This window comes from Ptychodera flava, chromosome 1, assembly GCF_041260155.1.
Source record: "Ptychodera flava strain L36383 chromosome 1, AS_Pfla_20210202, whole genome shotgun sequence".
Lineage (NCBI taxonomy): Eukaryota > Metazoa > Hemichordata > Enteropneusta > Ptychoderidae > Ptychodera > Ptychodera flava.
In genome coordinates this window covers 32,795,372-32,805,094 of record NC_091928.1, presented here as the reverse complement: position 1 = coordinate 32,805,094, position 9,723 = coordinate 32,795,372, and the positions used below count along the sequence as shown (strand labels likewise).

General features: G+C 39.6%; 1 long non-coding RNA gene across 1 annotated transcript; it reads right to left on the bottom strand.

Moving 5' to 3' along the window:
* Positions 1–6,467: 6,467 nt before the first annotated feature.
* Positions 6,468–9,469, bottom strand: LOC139137598 (uncharacterized). Its single transcript, XR_011553423.1, has 3 exons — positions 9,412–9,469; positions 7,570–7,624; positions 6,468–6,586 (listed from the first exon to the last, which is right to left on the bottom strand). It is a non-coding gene; the product is annotated as an uncharacterized lncRNA (long non-coding RNA).
* Between the last annotated feature and the right edge of the window lie 254 nt (positions 9,470–9,723).

Below are 9,723 nucleotides of genomic sequence, written 5' to 3'. Positions count from 1 at the left end.
TTGTGCAATGTGCATAATATATTTTTAAAAACTATGTCTACTGTTGATTGACTGATCAGAGTGCTCAATTCAGGGTGTTTTATTGTATAGGATAAAGCCCGAGTACGAGGGCTCTTCTGGTATATAAAGTCCAACCCAGCGATAAAATGTCGAGGCCGCAGGCCGAGACATTTTATCGGAGGGTTGGACTTTATATACCAGAAGAGCCCGAGTAGGAGGGTTTTATCCGACTTAAAAACTATCGCCCCTAACTGATATATTTTCGTTTTCAATGTGTTTACGTCAACCGTCCCCTTTGTCAGTGTAACATGTTTAGGATATGAATTAAAACTTTTATTTGTGAAATAGCCTTCCAATGTAATGGAACATCCTATAAATGCCCTAGGGCACATTATATAAATGCCCTAGGGCACAGCAGATTTTGTGTTGCAGCTGGTTTCCGCTGTATTACCAAATTTGAATATTAAAACGTACCAGATGTCTACAGAATATGACATGTTCACTTTTGATTGGACAGTACTTTACTACGGCGCTGTCATTCGTTTCTGGAATTTGGTGACCAAGGCTTTATGAGTAAATAAAACACCCTGAATTGAGCACTCTGATTGGTCAATCAACAGTAGATAGTTTTTAATTACTCATAAAGCCTTGGTCACCAAATTCCAGAAACGAATGACAGCGCCGTAGTAAAGTACTGTCCAATCAAAAGTGAACATGTCATATTCTGTAGACATCTGGTACGTTTTAATATTCAAATTTGGTAACACAGCGGAAACCAGCTGCAACACAAAATCTGCTGTGCCCTAGGGCATTTATATAATGTGCCCTAGGGCATTTATAGGATGTTCCATTACATTGGAAGGCTATTTCACAAATAAAAGTTTTAATTCATATCCTAAATATGTTACATTGACAAAGGGGACGGTTGACGTAAACACATTGAAAACGAAAATATATCAGTTAGGGGCGATAGTTTTTAAGTCGGATAAAACCCTCGTACTCGGGCTCTTCTGGTATATAAAGTCCAACCCTACGATAAAATGTCTCGGCCTGCGGCCTCGACATTTTATCGTTGGGTTGGACTTTATATACCAGAAGAGCCCTCGTACTCGGGCTTTATCCTATACTTAAGCTGAACAAACGGGTGATGTGCTCAGAAATATTGCACAGCATTATGGGAACTTGACATACTTAACACAGTGTAGTGGAGATATTCGTTAAAATTTGAGCCACTTTCCCATCTGTGGTCTTCAAAGACAGCCTGTACGGTAAACAAGACAAAAATTCAACAAGTTCTTGTTCACTCTATGCACCATTTTCACCAAAATCTGCACTCGGTAAATGGACGTTTAAACGAAGAAGGATGAAACAAAAGAATTCCTCTAAACTCAACACATCCAAACCATAATATTCAAGTTCTATCGGAGCAGCGCTAAAGAGAGAGAAGGGTTACTATAAGGTTGGAGATAACTGAATAATCCAACGATGCATTTACCTGCGATGGTAGTCTGTTTGTGTAAGAAATCCCTTGGAAAAGTTGCTACAGCTAACTATGGGCCCTGATTATTCTGTAAAAGATGGCATTTTACCCACCTTTGAATAGACGTAATAGATCCCAGACTTTGGAACTATCATGTGATATCCATCGCTAGCGACGTTTTCACTGAAGGCGACTCCTCTTGCATTGGTCCACTGGCCAACTTTGAACATTGCGCCGATCGGTTGATCTGAAAAAATAGTGACATCTTAGAAAAAGATCTGTTAGACAATTATCAGTTTAAAGCACATTACTTGATCGCATTTCGATGGCATTTTGTGATGAAAGATAAATTGACAAATCTTGTCAAGACAATGCTCTAACATTCTAGACGAGCAGATCAAGGGGTTTGTGCCATTGGCATTTATAAACTAGGTCGATGAGAGGACTGCAAGATTGAGTCTGTATTAGTCTCCGTCAACACCAACTTGGGTGGATTTGGCGGGGAGAGACCATACACGACTTAATCTTTCTAGTTGATGAGCCAATGGATAAATGTCACCACAGATAACCAGAGCCACAAGTGATCGAAACCAAATATAACTTTTCACTCATTGCCGTGGTCTATATAATCTCATGGTACTTTTCTCTGTTTGACGTCATCGTATACGAGTGTTTTTCGCGGAGCCGTACAACTTCGAGCCGAAGGCGAAAAGTTGTGCGGCTCCGCGAAAAGTACGAGTATACGATGACGTCAAACAGAAACAAATACCATGGGATTATATATTTATCACATGAACAGTCTTCTTATTTTTCTTTTGACGTAGATAGATCAAAATTATCGTAACAAACTGCATGAATTCGTCGCGATTTGTGTTTTACTTACGCGGATTACTTTCATTTAAAGAGTAAAGCGACCCGTCACCCAGGAGATACTTTCATTCATAAGTCCCATCAAGCTGAAATTTGCTACATCAAATGGTATCTCCACCAGACATTTGGATTTGGTCACGTGAACGTGTCAATCATTGTCTCACGCTGTACCTATGACAAGGGAAGTTGGCCATCTGCAGACATAGCTTTTACCGTGTTAGCGACGGATAGCCATAGTAATAAGAGTTACTTAGAATATTTACAAAATAGATTTATGAAGTAAATGCAACGACACGATCGAAACAGTTAGTGTAATTCTCATTCTCAGAGATGCCGTGGCTTTCAAAAATATCACTCAAGTTTACGACCTTGCGAGCGCGAAAGATTCCGTTCGATGACACAGTCATTGCATGTTTGTGCCCACAACGCTGCCGTCACCGGTCTCTGCCGGTGTCAACTCGTCAATCCCGATCTCGGTCCTCAATGTTTTCGTCTTACGGACTTTGATGTTTGCAGTGACACATATCTCGCCCGTGGATACATCCTAATTTTGTTACTTGACGGAAACTCTGTTTTGAGTGTTGTCTGAGTCAACTTTCGAAGTACATGGGATTCCACAGCGCTGCACACAGCTCGACAGCTTATGTCTTCGCTATAGTACGGTGGCCCAAAACTACCTGTTCTCCGCATTCAAAGTCTGCGTCGCAATCAAATGTTTTTCTCTCACATATGTCTCTGCATTCAAAGTCTGCGTCGCAATCAAATGTTTTTCTCTCACATATGTCTCCGCATTCAAAGTCTGCGTCGCAATCAATTGTTTTTCTCTCACATATGTCTCCGCATTCAAAGTCTGCGTCGCAATCAAATGTTTTTCTCTCACATAAGCTTATGTCTCCGCATTCAAAGTCTGCGTCGCAATCAATTGTTTTTCTCTCACATATGTCTCCGCATTCAAAGTCTGCGTCGCAATCAAATGTTTTTCTCTCACATATGTCTCCGCATTCAAAGTCTGCGTCGCAATCAAATGTTTTTCTCTCACATATGTCTCCGCATTCAAAGTCTGCGTCGCATTCAATTGTTTTTCTCTCACATATGTCTCCGCATTCAAAGTCTGCGTCGCAATCAAATGTTTTTCTCTCACATAAGCTTATGTCTCCGCATTCAAAGTCTGCGTCGCAATCAAATGTTTTTCTCTCACATATGTCTCCGCATTCCAAGTCTGCGTCGCATTCAATTGTTTTTCTCTCACATATGTCTCCGAGGTATGCCTCAGTGTACGTTATTCCGCGAAGCATAATTTCTATCGAACAGCGCTATTGACAACGACGAACATTGTATCAAGTTATTTTCAATAGATTATCGATCGAAATTTGTTTGGACGGGCCGGGCGCTCGTGTGTTGAGGTCACGTCATAAACATTTCCACAATAACCCATATATTGACTTATACACTTAAATATCAACATTGAAGGTATCCGTTGGTTTCCTGTACTGAAATTAAATCGACGACAATTTTTTTAGTTTTGGTGATACTTTTACGTACGTTTCGGAACGCGCACTCCACGTAGTGCACTACGGCCCAAAGGCGCCCCATTTTGTACGGTATATAGCGTCCCGAATTTTTGCCACACATACGTGGAGTGCGCGTTCGGAGAGTCAATTTCACCTCCCGCGTCATGTTGAAAATTTCGCCGTATTTCCTTGCTGCACATCTAAATATTAATGAAAGAGCAACAGGTCCTATTTCCCGTATATGCTGCCCTTGCAATTATAATATTTTGGGAAGAATTCACAAGGAAATTCCAAAAATACGTAAGCGATAAGAGACATATGCAAAATCAAGTAAAAACACAGTCAACAGCAAAACGATCTTCAACTCGTCATTTCATAAAAAAAGAGGGAACTAAAAAAAAATAAAACCATAGAGTTTTAGTTACCCTTCATGATATGTGTCATACCAAATATTATAAAAAATAACAGCGAAATGAAAAAGTTAAACCAACGGTTTTTTTCAGATGTATTTTTCATTTTACGATGTGTCTACTCTGCTCGATTTCCCATAGAAAACAATTGCGTTTAATGTACAGAACAGACCGTACAAACTATCGCTCGTTCAAATTTCTCAATTCTGAACCAATTATAGTGAAAAGTGGCACGGTGTTTCCTTGATATATATACAAAATTGCTGTCGTTTTAGTTTTTTGAATTTCTCGACAAAACTTGTTTTAGTTGCATTTTATTTTTCCGATCGCTGAATTTTTGCTCTTGCCCTCAATAAAATGGCGATCTTACAGCGTTTGCATATGCAGAATCAGGGTCTAATATTGACCCATTTTAATCGGTTAGCGTCTCTTAAATTATACAGACCAAATACCAGTCAGGTTGTTGTAATTATACCAAATTTTGGCGAATATTAACTATGAAAATCCCAGTAAACTGCAAGATAACACAGAACAGAGGCGAACGGGCGTAGAGTCTCCACTGTAATCGTGCAGTGAACGTTATCGATCGATATCCTTTTGTCCGAAATTGATACATTGTTGTCTCGCTCACTCGCGTGTAGTCCCCCCCCCCCCCGTTCACAATGGCGCCAAAACTACGCCGAGGTGCGCCAAAATGTGCCGAAACGTACGTAAAAGTATCACCAAAACTAAAAAAATTGTCGTCGATTTAATTTCAGTACAGGAAACCAACGGATACCTTCAATGTTGATATTTAAGTGTATAAGTCAATATATGGGTTATTGTGGAAATGTTTATGACGTGACCTCAACACACGAGCGCCCGGCCCGTCCAAACAAATTTTCGATCGATAATCTATTGAAAATAACTTGATACAATGTTCGTCGTTGTCAATAGCGCTGTTCGATAGAAATTATGCTTCGCGGATAACGTACACTGAGGCATACCTCGGAGACATATGTGAGAGAAAAACAATTGAATGCGACGCAGACTTGGAATGCGGAGACATATGTGAGAGAAAAACTTTGATTGCGACGCAGACTTTGAATGCGGAGACATATGTGAGAGAAAAACATTTGATTGCGACGCAGACTTTGAATGCGGAGACATAAGCTTATGTGAGAGAAAAACATTTGATTGCGACGCAGACTTTGAATGCGGAGACATATGTGAGAGAAAAACAATTGAATGCGACGCAGACTTTGAATGCGGAGACATATGTGAGAGAAAAACATTTGCGACGCAGACTTTGAATGCGGAGACATATGTGAGAGAAAAACATTTGATTGCGACGCAGACTTTGAATGCGGAGACATATGTGAGAGAAAAACAATTGATTGCGACGCAGACTTTGAATGCGGAGACATAAGCTTATGTGAGAGAAAAACATTTGATTGCGACGCAGACTTTGAATGCGGAGACATATGTGAGAGAAAAACATTTGATTGCGACGCAGACTTTGAATGCAGAGACATATGTGAGAGAAAAACATTTGATTGCGACGCAGACTTTGAATGCAGAGACATATGTGAGAGAAAACATTTGATTGCGACGCAGACTTTGAATGCGGAGACAGGTAGTTTTGGCCACCGTACTATAGCCTTATGCCGCGCTGCAAGTTTGATTCCGAGCGAAAAATTTACGGAGTTTTTGTGCGATTAATGAAATTGATCATTGTTAGTCGAAGACTTTATGCTCGTGCTCCTATGTCGCTTTCCCGAAGATTATACTGTAGTATCATTTCTTCAGTATAACTTTAATACGTTGAGGTGTAGGTTTCGATTTTATCGCCAACCGGGATCACCAGGTACGACGCCCACATTAGAGAGGTTAAGATTTCATCCGTAGCGAGAACGTAACGTAGAGTGGCTATGCGTTCCGTACGCGTAACGTTCTGCACAGATTCGGATTAAGACTTGGCTAGCCGAGCAAGGTTCACATGTCTGTGTTCACCTAACGATCTACGTAACAGCCTATCACTACTGAAGTTTATACATTCAATTCGCTCTGTTTTGTTTTTTATATGCCATAGACTTGAACTAGCAAGTCTAGATTAAGCCTGTCGACAATAAGGTTAAATAGACATAAATACATGGACAATCAAGTTGACAAGAACCACTTTCAGCTGACTTTGAGCAATAACTTGACATTACGGCCAGCACAAAGAAGAACGCAGTACATGTTGGTTGCATACTCACTAGAACGGAAGCAGTCAGTAGTTCCGGTCACGTGGGTAGCCACGGAGATGATCGCCCTCTGTGTTGTGTGACGCCGTTCTGAAACCAAATTTGGCAAAGCAATTGCAGTTAGCGAGTGAATTTTTGCGCATCGTCATTCATAGTCGCGCCAGCGGCTTACTGACTACGCATGCGCATATTCATAATATACTATGCGAGTAACCGGAAGTGTACCCTTCTTTCTCATGATGGGCGCCGCCATGTTTGTTTTTTTTGAGTACTCGTAAATAAACAAATACGAAACAAATTACTATGATATAACATGCCTTTTATAAAATATACCTCTTTTATTAGCCAGTAAATGTTATTATACACCTTGTCGCTGATACAAAGTATCGTTAATATATAGATAAACGGAGAAAAACTGTCGGCATATGAACGGGGGCATACGCAAAGAATGCTGGGATTGAATTATAGAAGAGCGCCCCCTGTGTCAATAATTAGATTCAAAAATTGCAAGTTTTTAGACGGAAAGCTATAGTTTTCAGCTTGCAAGTGGAAGGTGGGCAGTGCGGTTACCATTGCATGATAATTATTGCATAATACGTCCCTTGTTTAACGCCATAGGCTGTTATCATTGTAAAAATTGCCAATTTTTGTCCAAAATTTTTACACGCTACAGAAAATCTATACCTGCCCTGCTGCAGGTGTTTGACGTCGTGTAAGTACGTGAACTGCTTTCATCAGAGGGAAACTGGGCATAGTTGTCATATAAACGTTTATGAAGTAACAATTATAGTTTATCATGAATCAATACAAATAACATTGCCATCTTAACCCCTGGCGCGACACCAAGGGCTGAGCCCTATATAATATTATTGACAAAAAACCATTGACTTGTACAGTTACGTCAGAGGAATTGAAAAACAATACAATAAAATTCAAGTGTTATGGTGCGGAGTAAATCAATATAGTCTTTTTCGTATTTTAAGAGACTGAATCTTTATTTGCCTTTTATGACAGATATGTTGCTATGCTAGCATTTCTATTGACACATCAGTTCCATTAAATTGATAAATTACCTCTTGTCTTTTCCCGATTGCGCCTCCTTTCTTCAGTTAAAACTTCCGAAATGAGCTGAGTGTACGAAAATAACATATTCGTTGCTTGTTGAGATAGTATGCGCGTCGAAAGTAAAAGACTCAAATTTTCCCTCAAATTTTCCTTATGGAATCTTTCAACCATTCACTTCCGAAATCAAGAGTAAAAATCGGGGGTCACCGTGTACACTTTTGTACTGGAGAAACAATTACCCAAGATTTAACAACTTTTGAAATTCAAAATGGCCGCCATCTCTGTGTTAACTCTATGGCGAAAAATAAAATTTTCGATTTCAAAAGTCAAGATGGTTAAAGTTTTTCTTACTTCAAAGAGCTCGAAAATGAACCCCCACAGGTGGTACATCAGAAAAGAATTGTAAAAGTTTGGGAGTCAGAATACCTGTGTCCTCGAGGTGCAATCTATCTTTGAAGCAGAATGCGCTTTTGGAACAGACATCCGGAGTCTCAAACTTTCACAATGCATTGTTGGTCTACCACGTGATCACTCGTAGGGGCTCATTTTGAATTTGATGGAGTAAATCAAGTTTTCACCGGCTTATTTTGATGAAATCGAAAATGTATTTAAACCCATAGAAATGACAAGGGTTTGCGGCCATTTTGACTTACAAGTGTCGGGGATACCATTGGGTGAGTTTTGTCTCTAATACCAAAATTTCAATGGTGACACATGATAGCAATGCTCAATTTCGACAAAGAATGGTTTTAAGAGCCCCCATATGGAAAAGTCGAGAAAAAGTCTGAGTCTGTCAATTTCGAGGCGCGAACTACTTCGACAATATTTTACGAAGGTCAAAGGTCGTCGACTGGTCCCCACAACCAAGATAGAAGTGCAGGGTCTGTTGTCCTATAACATAAAAAAATAAACTTCTACACCACTGTAACACTGGCTAGTTCAGTCATATGGTTTAAGTCCATGAAGGTTTGAGCCCCACTTTCTTTAAGATAAGATAAAAATTAGGCTATAATTCTTGTCGGTTCATTTTTATCCAACAATCATATCAGCTTTTATCGGTTTCTCATGATATTTTCCTTCCTGAAATGTGTCTGATGAATATAAAACCGAAACTATCGTCTTTACAAAAAATGTTTTCTTTATCGCTCTTTAAAACTGTAAGAGGACTGACTTATAGTAGTAAGTTTTAACTACAATCAGGAAATCAAAATTAACTTCGGTGAAACTCCTGACCTTAACCCTAACCTTTAGCCTATGCATACTCTTCTCTGGTAAAGATATTTGGGTACACTGGACCAAATAATGTCAATGTTATACTAATTTAGCATGCATGGGTGCATCGTGGTTTTGAAACTTAGATTGAATTTCTTCAATCCAAGGCCTTCCAAAGTAATAAAACAAGAAATGAGTCCAACATTGTCCTAAAGGTCTGTCTCTGAACTAAAATGAAAGTTGACCTCAATGCGCTTGGCTTAGTAGAAATCACCCAGTCATTTTAACTGAATTAAGCATGATTTTTGTGTCTTTTACATGACAGTAAATATGAGATATATTGTTTGTAAAGAAATCACAAACGAATGACGTCATGATGACGAAAATAACGGGTGGGCTGGTATATTGTATTTCCTCCTTCTAAAGTTTAGAACATAATGAATATATAACATGCACAAATGAAATAATAAGACCCGATGATGATGATGGTGATGATATTAGCAATGTAATGATATTGGAAATCTCCAGTTAATGCTGTCATTACGTTTAATTGTTGTGGTCTGGGCTGGGAGGCTGAACCTGATGTGGAAAATTGTTGAGGTATATTTTGTAGTAAAACGATAAAATTTGTCGATTACCCGATTCAGCGTTTCCTGGTCTGCTGTGCAACATCTCAGCAAGCTACTAGTCATCGTATCGTCAATGTCATTACGGGTCACATGGCCTTGGTCTGCTGCATTTGCAGTGTTGCAGGTGCATTTCCCTCTCCTTGATGGCTCTCTGGCATCATCGTAAACGAAGGCATTTTTTAGCTGCTCATGAGAAAGTTTCAGTTGGTCCAGTTCGCTCTGAAAGTAAACGGTGACTATTGCGATGATCAGGGGATAAGCTACCAGGAAGACAAGAACAAGAATTGTCAGAATTAACGCTCTGAATGAAAATCTAGTCGC